The sequence below is a fragment of the Dendrobates tinctorius genome, unplaced genomic scaffold, assembly GCF_039654945.1.
Source record: "Dendrobates tinctorius isolate UK_male_01 unplaced genomic scaffold, ASM3965494v1 ptg000083l, whole genome shotgun sequence".
Lineage (NCBI taxonomy): Eukaryota > Metazoa > Chordata > Amphibia > Anura > Dendrobatidae > Dendrobates > Dendrobates tinctorius.
In genome coordinates this window covers 5923197-5935235 of record NW_027361751.1, presented here as the reverse complement: position 1 = coordinate 5935235, position 12039 = coordinate 5923197, and the positions used below count along the sequence as shown (strand labels likewise).

The 12039-nt window shown below is 44.1% G+C and overlaps 1 long non-coding RNA gene across 1 annotated transcript; it reads left to right on the top strand.

The window, feature by feature from the left end:
* Positions 1-1582: 1582 nt before the first annotated feature.
* LOC141097220 (uncharacterized) lies at positions 1583-6421 on the top strand. The gene is made up of 3 exons (XR_012233882.1): positions 1583-2544; positions 2732-2797; positions 4993-6421. It is a non-coding gene; the product is annotated as an uncharacterized lncRNA (long non-coding RNA).
* Positions 6422-12039: the final 5618 nt, after the last annotated feature.

Here is a 12039-nt window from a genome sequence, read left to right as displayed (position 1 = left end):
TACTCTCTATGGCCCTGCAAGGTCATTAATTAATATGTTAAAAAGAAGCGGGCCCAATACTGCCAATACTGACCCCTGTGGTACCCCACGGCTAACCGTGACCCAGTCCAAGTGTGCTCCATTAATAACCACCCTTTGTTTCCTATCCCTGAGCCAGCTCTTAACCCACTTACACATATTTTCCCCTATCCCCATTGTTCTCATTTTATGTACTGTATCAACCTTTTGTGTGACACAATGTTTTCTCTACCACTATCCTGGCCTGGGTGAGCTGCTCCAGAAAGCACATAAGCTGTCTCGATCCATTTTCAGATCTGTGATAGAGTCTGGACTCTCTTATATGAACCTTTTTCCTTTCTGGCCTCTGAGGTTAATATAGAGTTTTGCCCCCGGTGGCCGCTGGTGTTACTACATGCTTAATTAGTCAGCAGGTGGTGACCTCCCCCCTCCTTCCTATAAAAAGTCATCAGCTGCTGCTGCTCTCTGTTGGTAATACTGGTCATTCACTAACCAACCTTGGAGAAGAGAGGAGCTATTTGGAGCAGTGCTGTTGCAGCTTATCTGAAGCCTTGGTGTTTCAGCTGGAAGCTGTGTCCGGGTGCCATACTCTGCTGCCTCAGGAGCATTGGCAGCAGAGAAAGCTAAGTTGTTTGCTATTCCCTGTCTGTTATTTTCCCTGGTGTGTTTATTAGTACAGCGGTGAGGACCAGTGTCCACACTTGCCAGTTCCCTAGTAAGGGATAGGTGCAGGGCAAGTGAGGGACTGAGGTATCCTGGTCGGTGACAGGTTGAAAGAACTTGTATAGGGAACGTGAGGAGAGTTCAGGGCTCTTGCTTAGGAGAGTGCATGATGTGTCCACTTCCCCGTTCCCTATCATAGGGCCTACCGTTGTAATTGTTTCCCCGGTGTCCCCTTGTCTGTCTTGTTGTTTTGTGACCAATCGTCGGGTCGCGTCACGCAGAGCCAGGCATACCATGACATAAGCTTTGTGCTCATTTCCACTGTTTGCACCCCTCTGGTCATCAACTTGCTTCGATACAGAGGTATTTGTCCATGCCAGTTAACAGGTTGATGTACGATGTGCCTACACGGTGGAAATTTCACTCTGCACATGTTGCAGCGACTGTGCCAGCAGCAGAGAGCCCTGAAGCAGTATGTCATGTTGTATAGCCTGGGCCAACACAGTATAGACATGGCACATATCAGGTTTACATAGTGGGCACAGATTAAGAACCTCTGCACCCTTCTGCACAGTTTAGAAATGGCTCCTAAGATGGTTAGTGGTTATGACTATTCTGGTCATCTATATGCTGGAGCAGGCTTTGAATAGCCTGTGGGAGGAGATGGTGTTCCCAGAAGAAGAGGAGGAAGCAGAGGAGGCTGTGGAAGGGATCACATTGTCACTAAATTCAAGACTGTCGTCACACAGGCAGGTGCCAGGGGAGGATTTCATGTCCTAGTTGGACTATACCATCTGTATGATCTAGGGAGATCCGCCGTGTTTTTCATAATGCGTGGATTTATCCTGTGCACTTTAGCATTGTTTGTCTAGGATCTGTTTGTATGTCCCAATAAAGATATATTATATATTTTTACATTGGATCTGTGGTCGTGTCTGAGTGGTTTTCCACTCCCCCCTAACCTTATAGTTGCTGTTAGCGACTGATCTATATTGAGGTCCAACATTTCAGTGGAGGCATCTAGGTGTAATTTACTATGCCAGGAATATGCCCTCCTGTCTGAGTGTGTTTATGAGTATTTTTCTTTATGTATATTTTTCTGTGTTTTGCACAGGTGTAACTCATATAAGGATGGACTACAAGGCCAGAGAAATAGCCTGGCTGGGACAGGTAGACCAGGTCTTTGGCAATAATGGTGCTTGCAGTCAGCCGGTTGGTGATCTTGGATTCGAAAGTCTCTGTGATTCAGTACAAACTCTACTGTTGCGACGTACCAGGATCTGGTGGAGCCGTGCATTCCTACAGAAATATATTGCACGTAAAATGATTCCTAGAGGCCTGAGGATAAGAGTCACACCCACATTTGTGGTTGAGGATCAGTCTTTTATAAATGAGTGGGAGGAGGCATGCAACATTTGTTCTGGGAGTCTGATGCAGTTGTTAATTGGGCTGAATACAAAGTTGATTAATGAGCTGGACAATAAAATCGATTCCATCTTATCCGAGCTACGTGGAAATGGGTCAGAGGAGTGTATCAAGGTATTTGAGAATGAATTGGAGAAGACGATAGATAATGCAGTCAAAAAAATCAGTGACTCACAGACTTCTAAAATCAATCGAGATACAAAGGACTATCAGTCCAATGGCGTATACCATTGGAGAAAAGTGCCCACGAATGGGCGCCAGATAATACGGGCCGTTTCGAATCAATCTGTATCTTCATTGAGCAGTCAATCGGATACATCAGCTTCTTCAATGACAACTCGATCAGGAAGTACTAATAAACGGGTTAGGAATCATGACTATCATCCTTATAAACGTTACAGGACTCGATTCCGTGAGAAGGATGATGATACTAATAAGGTAATTAATTTAAGCCAACATACACTCTCGGATCTTGATTGTTCGTTATTGTATAAGGGTTTATCATTTTCTCCATCCTCTGGTCCGGACGTTTTTTCTATAGTGAAGGATTTACATGTCTTTGCACGTTCCCTTTTATTTAAACGTTTTTTCTTTAATAATGATACACATAAACTTTTTCCCACAGAAGATGAACAGACCGCGTTAAGAATTTTGGAGGATCTGTCTGAAGAGCATACAACAATTGAAGGAGGTAAGATACCTCCTTCGATTAGACCGCGGTCTAGACGGTTTCCTCCACTGTCCAATTGCGGTCCAATAGACCTATTTGTCAAAGTTGTATCTAATGAACTATCGGCAATGCCACGATTTATCCGCAATGATAATTTGAATAGAGAAGAGCGTGTCAGACTTAAGCAATTACGTGATCTCTCGGATGTGGTAATCAAACCGGCGGACAAGGGGGGTAATATGGTGAAATGGCCGAATTCTATGTATGAGAAGGAGGCGTTTCGCCAGTTACTTAATAACACCTGTTATAAAAAACTTACGTTCAACCCCTTGTCCGCCTTTGATACCCAACTCAGAGGGATCATATCTAGAGCTATTGAGGCAGAGATTATCACGAAGGAGCTGGGATCGGCCCTAGTGGTTAATGAGCCTACAGTAGCGACTTTCTATCTGCTCCCCAAAATCCATAAGGATATACAATGTCCACCAGGAAGGCCGATAGTTTCAGGTCGGGGCAACTATCTTGAACATGTAGGCCGATGGATTGACTCAATACTACAACCGTTAGTGGAGGTTTTGCCATCTTTTCTTAAAGATACCAACCAGTTATTGAGGAAGGTTGATGGGCTCTCTCTTGATAGAGATGCGATACTGGTGACGGCTGACGTAGAGTCACTGTATACTAGCATTCGGCATGCCGATGGTTTGAGAGCAGTGGAATTTTTTCTAGGTACTTCTAGCTTGCCGATGGGTCTTAAACGGTTTATGTTAGAGATTTTGGAATTTGCATTGACGCATAATTTTTTTACGTTTAAGGGGTCCTTTTTCCTACAGACCCAGGGGACAGCCATGGGAGCGGCCTATGCGCCTTCTTATGCTAATCTGTTCCTGGGTCTGTGGGAAAGGGACCTCTTCCAGTCAGATCTGCACGCATCTGTGGACCGCGTCCTTTTGTGGACGCGGTACATAGATGACGTGTTTTTGATCTGGCAGGGTTCCGAATGTTCATTAGAGAATTTTTTTCAGCAGTTAAATGATAATACATTGAATATTAGGTTCACTACTGTTCACGATGTGAACAAGATTGAATTTTTGGATGTTATTCTGAAGAGGGATGGTCGAGATATGATCCAGACTAACATCTTTAGAAAGCCCACTTCCACGAACTCTTTGTTGCATGCCTCCTCCTCTCACCCCAATCATATGATTAATGCAGTGCCGATAGGACAATTCCTTCGTTTAAGGCGTATCTGTTCGACTGATGCTGACTATGAACAACAGGCTGATGATCTAATACAGCGTTTTAGAGAAAGGGGTTATAGTCATAGATCTATTAAAAAAGCATATAATCGTGCAAAACATAGTACGCGTAATGCCTTATTGTACAAAAATGAGGACATTGTATCTAAATCAGATCAATTAAGATTTGTAACAACCTTTCATTCTCAATCCGATAGAGTAAGTAAGATTTTGGAGAAGTCATGGCCGATTCTGCTAACCGATCCCATAATAGCCAAGATATTATCAAATAAACCCAAAATAGCGTATCGAAGGGCAAAGAACTTACGAGGGCACTTAATCAAGAGTCATTATGAGACTGATCCACCATTGACATTTTTACGGGGTGGTGCCCAACGTAATGGGTGCTTCTCTTGTGGCCAATGTGTGGCTTGTGTTAACATTGATCGAAGTGAGAGCTTTACGGATTCATCTGGCTCCAAAGTGTATAAAATTAAAAAGAGGATCACCTGCCAATCAAAATGTGTGATATATTATGCCACCTGTCCGTGCTCCCTGATCTATGTAGGTTTGACTACACGTCAGTTAAAGGTTAGGGTCAGGGAGCACGTTTTAGGTATACAGGCTGCGGCAAGTGAAAATGATATATCAGTGCTCAAGACTATACCTAAGCACTTTAAATTATATCACCAGTGTGATGGCAGGACCCTCAGAGTTAGAGGGATTGATCTATTAGATCCTGGTATTAGGGGTGGTAGAGTATCACAACGTTTGGCTCAAATTGAGACTAGATGGATATGGACCCTAAATACGGTCCAGCCTAATGGGCTTAATGAATCTTTAAATTTTGCATCGTTTCTATGATCACCTCCTGTCTATACTGTAAAGTGCATCGAACCTTTCTACGTGTACGTGGTTGTTTTTATTTTGTTTTTATCGTTGTTTTATTTATTAATTTTTCTTATATTTTCACTTTAGGCCACGTATTTAGTATTTATCACAGCATTGGGTCAATTACTGGAGAACATCTTTAGTTGTATTTGAAGTTTGGGGCATTGGTCCAATACAGTCATGGGAGACTGCATACCATCATATCAGGACTTTACATCGTGGAGCCATATTGGTGAACAATTGGATCTCAAGCCGTTTATCTGTGGGACACGGCTATTTATTCTGCATTATTTACTGTGTATCATCTATAATCTATGGAATAATTTGTTTTATGTGCCATCTATATGTGTTATGCACCAATGAGTTTTGAGGTATATATTATATGGTAATCTATGTATGGGTTGTGGGATTGCCATCTTTATTCCATCTTTTATAATGTGGAAGGTCACACTTATGGTATATTTTGTGAGATATCTGTGTCCAAATCTATATACTATGATTTCCCACGATGTTATTGGATAATATGCTCTTTATTTCATATCGACTATGAATATGTAATGGTGTTCTCCTTGTTTGATGCTATTAACTGTGGCCATGGTATGCGAATATTTCATTTCTTTTTGTTTGCACTTAACCTATGTGTGGCCAGAGGGGGGGAATGGTTGACCTGTACGCATGCGCGTTGTGACCCGGGGCCGCGACGCGGCTTCTGACGTCTCTTCCGGTATGTTGCCATGGCGTCTTTGACGCGGGCTGCGTACTGGTGACGTCGGCGCCGCTCCGCGTCCCTGGTTACCATAACGGCGGATGCGTCACTTCCGGTCGACACCTCCTCATTTCCGGTCACGGCCTTTTTTAGCTGTCTGGCTCTGCTGTTTGTGACGTCCCCTGACGAAGGACGAGCCTCCGAAACGCGCGTCGGGGCACACGTGCGGTCTCCCCTGTGACTCCTCACCCACCATCGTACATCTTGGTAATAATTACCGTTTTTTGCCGCCTGTCATTTGTGCATGGTAGCATCGGCACTCCTGTTGGTCATGGAGGGTGAGGGTTAGAGAGATCTTCCCTCAAACATTTTTCATCTCCCTTACAAGGCCCGTTTGCAATATATAACATATATAATGGTTATAATGAGGATGCCACACCACCACTTGGTGGTATATGCTGATGGTGACATCCTTTAGCCGCTATTATAGTGGCCTTTCCGACAATAGGTTTATGTAGTATCATTGTCCTGCTCCAGTGTCTATGTACATATATATCTGTCTATATTTATTCATCGACTTTGCATTAGTATGTGTATACTATGTGATTAAGACCAGTGATAGGGAGTATAGTGTCTTTTATGGTATATCTTGGTGAGGAGAATTTCATGTCCTAGTTGGACTATACCATCTGTATGATCTAGGGAGATCCGCCGTGTTTTTCATAATGCGTGGATTTATCCTGTGCACTTTAGCATTGTTTGTCTAGGATCTGTTTGTATGTCCCAATAAAGATATATTATATATTTTTACATTGGATCTGTGGTCGTGTCTGAGTGGTTTTCCACTCCCCCCTAACCTTATAGTTGCTGTTAGCGACTGATCTATATTGAGGTCCAACATTTCAGTGGAGGCATCTAGGTGTAATTTACTATGCCAGGAATATGCCCTCCTGTCTGAGTGTGTTTATGAGTATTTTTCTTTAGGTGCCAGGGGAGGGTAGATTACTGTAATCGAGGGGTGCTGGTGACAACAGACAAACTGTTATTGAAGGTTCAAGATCCGAAGAACAAATGGAGGAGGAAGAGGTGATGGGTGAGCAACTGTGATATGAAGAGGATAATCCTCCCCTCTCTGTTGTTCGTGGTTGGTGGGAGGGGACGGAGGAAATGAGCCTCAATGTTACTCAGCCACCAACATAGCATGGGCTTGGACCTCATGGTAGAGCCTGACATATGAGTGCCTTCTTGCTGCAACATGATGCCCACATAGTTATGATTAGGAATAATGCGGACTACTGGGTTGCCACTCTGTTACATCTACGTTATAAAATCAAATGTTGCCACATGATTCCCGCCCTAGAAAGGGACCAGCAAATGCTGGAGTATCGAAACACGCTTTTTCACAACCTTAAGAGAGCTTTTCCCCAAGACAGCAGTGAAGCACACAGTTCGCATCGCAGTTCTAGACTTCCAACATCTGGCACTTCAATTTGTGAAGACCAAAACATTAACAGCAGCAGCAGTAGTGGTGGAAGTGGAAGAAGCAATTTCTGTGAGTCTGTTGACACATTTTTTTAAACCAACTCATGCACCAGCACAACAGAGACCAAGTCTTATACGTTGTGAACGAATGGAAAGGATGGTGCAGGAGTATCTAGAACTGAATATCAATACCATCTGGGTTGGTTAGGACCCTTTTACATTTTGGTCTTCCAAAATGGATGAGTGGCCTGATCCCGCCTCACACATTGTGCCCGGCAGCCAGCGTTCTCTCAGAACATGTCTTCAGCGCTGCTGCTGGTGTCCTGATGGATAAGTGCATCCAGCTGTCTCCTGAAAGTGTAGACCATCTAACTTTCATCAAGATGAACAAGTCATGGATCTCCAAGGACTTTTGCACCCCAATTGCAGACTGTACAGACTAGAAGATATTGCATTTTTAGCGTGATGCATTAATGTCACGTAACTGCACTCTGTGATATCTTTAGTGTGGCTTCTGTGGCTGCTGCTAATTTTAACACAAATTTGTGGAAATGTGAACAGTCATGGTTGGTCTACATCTGCTGGGGTAGCTGTAGTGGAAAATGTCTCGGTCCCAATTATACTATTTCTATTCTCATGACAGTTATTCCTCTTTGGTGGTGTCAGGCCCTCATTTTTTAAAATGTGAACACTCCTGGTTGGATGTCCATTGGCTTGATTAGGTGTAGTGGAAGACCTGTCAGTCCCTATTATACTATTTCTACTGTGGAGAAATTGATGCCACTTCGGTGGTGTAAGACCCTCATTTCTTTAAATGTGAACACTCCTTGTTGGGTGTCCATCTGCTGCATTGGGTGTAGTGAAAGACCTGTCAGTCACTATTATACTATTTCTACTGTGGAGAAATTGATGCCACTTCTGTTGTGTAAGGCCCTCATTTCTTTAAATGTGAACATTCCTTGTTGGGTGTCCATCTGCTGTATTGGGTGTAGCGAAAGAACAGTCAGTCCCTATTATACTATTTCTATTTCTACTGTGGTGAAATTGATGCCATTTTGGTGGTGTCTGCCAATAATTCTTGGAAATGTGAACACTGCTGGTTGGGTCTACTTAATGCGTGTTGCCTGTAGCAGTAGGCCTCCAACACCGTCAGACCACCACTTCCTTGGACTCAACTACCTGTGTTACTATTCTTAAATTTTTCTGGCAATGGTAGTCTACAAAACTGATATTTGTGCCACCTGAGTGTGGCTCGGCAAGAAAGCAGGTAGAGGTGTTGCATGTGGTATCAGGGCTCCCAGCAAAGGGGCCCTACACCGATCCTTCACCCATCTCGTCTTATTGGGACGTTCAATTGAAAGCTGTAAATGCTGTCCCAGACCCCGATACCTCATGCCTGGCTGTTTGCTGCAGTGCCATGCTAAAATCTGTACTGCGGATGAATTGAAGCCACTTTCCTAGTGTCTGTCCCTCATTTGATGTGTTTTGGCAGCATTTGGGGCCATTATAAGTAGAGATGAGCGACTTTGCATTTTTTCGGGTTGAGTCGGGTTTCACGAAACCCGACTTTCGCAAAAGTCGGGTCGAACGAAATCGGCCGATTATCGTGAAAAGTCGAAGGCCGACTGAAACATGAAACCCAATGTAAGTCAATGGGAAGAAAAGTCGGCAGTGAGTGGAGGACAGGAAACACACCTAGAGTGCCCATTTTAATGCCAAAAACATCAATTCTTATTCCTTAAGCTTGTCAACCTTAATTTACTTTATAATAATAGTTAGGCATTGAAAACTGGGGGTTATTTGGCTAAAGTTGTGGGGGGGTAGTGCTGGCTCCAGATTTTCGTGGGCCCAGGGCCAAAGAGTGTCTCTGGGCTCCTTTAACACATGACACAATTCATTATCCTTTAATACGGCAGAGAAATAGCGGTACAGTACAATGAAAAATACTTCAATTCTTACATCACATGACTGATATCCATTTTAAATTCTTCAATAGCTTCAAAAACAGACAGTATATTCCTCCATACAGTATTATGGCCACCGCATAGTGCACCATACAGAGTAATGAGGCCCATATATTTCTCCATACAGAATCATTGGTCCCATATAATGTTCGATACAGTATATCATGAGCTCCACATAATGCTACAGTATATGTTGTTCACCATGGATGAAGCTCCACTGTCTTATGGGCCCAAATAATGCTCCATATATAATGGGCCCCATTTCTAATGCTCCAGTGTATAATGGGCCCTGTAAAAGCTGCTCCAGTGACTGATGTCCACCTTTGGAATGCTCCAGTGTATGGTGGGCCCCAGATATCATTCTCCAGTGTATCATGCTCCCCAAAAATTTCTCCCAACCTTTAAAACAATTAAATAAGTCTCCTCCCTAGGGAATCCCTGTACTAGTCTGGACTCCTCGTCGTCCCCATCTTCCATCTCTCTGCACTTGGACTGTTTCGGCAGAGGGCATACAGGCGTGATGTCATCGCGCTCTTTGACCAGAATGTCACTGTCAGGAAAAGTGTTTGGTTTCCGGGGGCAGTATGGTTGCAAAGCTGAACCTTAAAGGAATGTCCAGAAGGGCACCACCAGGAGTGGAGCCTAGAGCTTAATTGGACTCAACACGGGCAACCTCAACCATGCCATCCACAAAAAAGCTTCACAGATTGCAAGTTTAATTCCGTTAACGAACGAGACTCAGGCATGCCCCCGCGGTCCGCGTCCAGCTTACTAGAGGGACATGCGAGGCTCTGGCACGTGAGATCAAGCAATAACAGGTCTGTCATGCCCTTACATGTCCGGGGCTGCACGCGTGCTACAATGAAAGGACCAGCGTGTATCGCTTACAGGTGCGGATAACGTTAGTGATGGGGATCTGGGATTACAATTCTTTCCCGCGAACAAGCATTTCCCAGTAAGTGCACGTCAACCGTAATTCCGGAATTAGGCCTAAACGGCATTCCAGAAAGAATGTGAAAAATTTAAGTGTCCAAACCACAGGTGCGGTAGCTTGCTTAACAGCTGGGCTCCTCTGCTGAGTAGCACACAGTTCTTACATAAACAGGCTGCATAGCTTGGTTCACGGGTGGCCAACTCTGCTGAGTAGCATACACAGTTACTAGGCCCAAAGTATTAAGTGGTGTAAATGCAGTCAAAAACTGGTTCTTTCATAAACAGGCGGCATAGCTTGGTTCACGGGTGGGCTCCTCTTCTGAGTAGCAGACACAGTTACTAGGCCCAAAAGGATTTTCAGGACAATATGCGGTAAAAAATTATCAGAAACACACACGGTGTAGCTCCTTCACAGGTGTACTACACTGCTGGCTACCAGACACCGCTACTATGCCCTAAAACTGTCTATTATCATTGAAAACCATTATTAATGTGAAAAAAGATGCACTTTTGTTTAACGAAACATTCTCAAATGGAAACTTGAACAGCCGAATTTTAATCAAAGTGTTGTAGTTCGACGAACGGATATAACACTGCCCAAAACAGCTAGAATTTGAACTTGGCCAACAGTTCCACTCAAACACCACTCATCTGTAATCAGGAGGCAGACTCAGACGGTCTCAGGCACAGTATGGATTCAACAAAATTGCAGAAAGTTGAGAAAGGGTACAATATCACCGGATAACAGGTATATATAGCATAGTTTAAACATTTAAAATCTCCGTATTTATTTCCGGAGTCCGACAAAGGCACTCACAGCCTCAGTATGGATTAGACAACAATCTAAAAAGTAGAAAAAAGGAAATGTTTTTGAAGCGTCCACCAGTATACACTGTTGGGGTATTTTTAAATCTTCAAATATATTTCTGTCTCAGTAAGACAGTCCAGACTCTCCGCAAGAGGAAACGAGATGGATAAAAGTACAGACATAAAGTCGAGTGATTACAGAAATTTAGGAATTACTAATCAGGGGAAAAACTCCTGGGAGAATTCTCAGAGGCGATGCTGACCCTCAATTACTTTGTGTGTGGAGACAGCAAAAACAGTTCTTTGTTAAGAAAGGGTTGCTGTATCGCAGTACCGTTGATCGCATCACCGTTACTCATCTCCATCAAATTTTGATCACAGGGAGAGATGTAGACATGGTCCTCACTGCCTATCATGATCTGTCAGGTAACTTTGGAGTGCAAAAGACAGAAGCCACAGGCTGTAGGTGATTCTATTGGATTGGCATGAGAGGGCAGATTTAAAAATGTGGGCAGGAATGTCACACGTCTGTGAGTAGGAAAACTGTGAAAGCTGATGATAAACCACCACTGCATCTCTTTGTGAGTCGACGTCCATAAGAAATGGAAGCCATTAATCATCTGAAGCTAGAGCCCGGCCAGCAGGACAGGGCATAGCTACGTCTTAACCATCATCTATCAGTTCACCAAATTTGTAGTGGCAGTCCCAGGGAAGGATTTGACAGCCCAGACTACACAGCGGAGGAGCAGGGAGAGGTAAATATTGCAAATGCTGGGGCCCTGCCCAAGCAAGGGGGGCCCACTCATGGGCGTCAGTACTGGCACTTGGCCCCTCATAGTACGCCGGTGTGTCTGACAGTGGGTGTGCACCCCCACCATCAGAGACACTTGATTACACTATGAGGGACCCTGTGCCAGTGCGGGCGCCCAAGAGTCGGCCCACCCACCTGTCCAGGGCAATGGCACTCGCACGGTTGCGTGCGCTAGGTGGTGACCACAGCCATGGGGGGAGGCAGCCCAGTTAGGGAGGTTTAAAAAATGGCATATGTTGATGTTGGACATTCAGCAGCTGCAAATGGAGGAATGGAGAAGTCTGAGGAAGAGGAGGACAAAAGCGAGCCATTTTTCTGGCAACCGATGTGTCATCAGGGGAAGGTGGGACAAAATCCTTTGAAACCCATGCATGGTTCATTTTAATGAAGGTTAGATCATCAACATTTTGGGTCAACAGACGGGTCCTTTT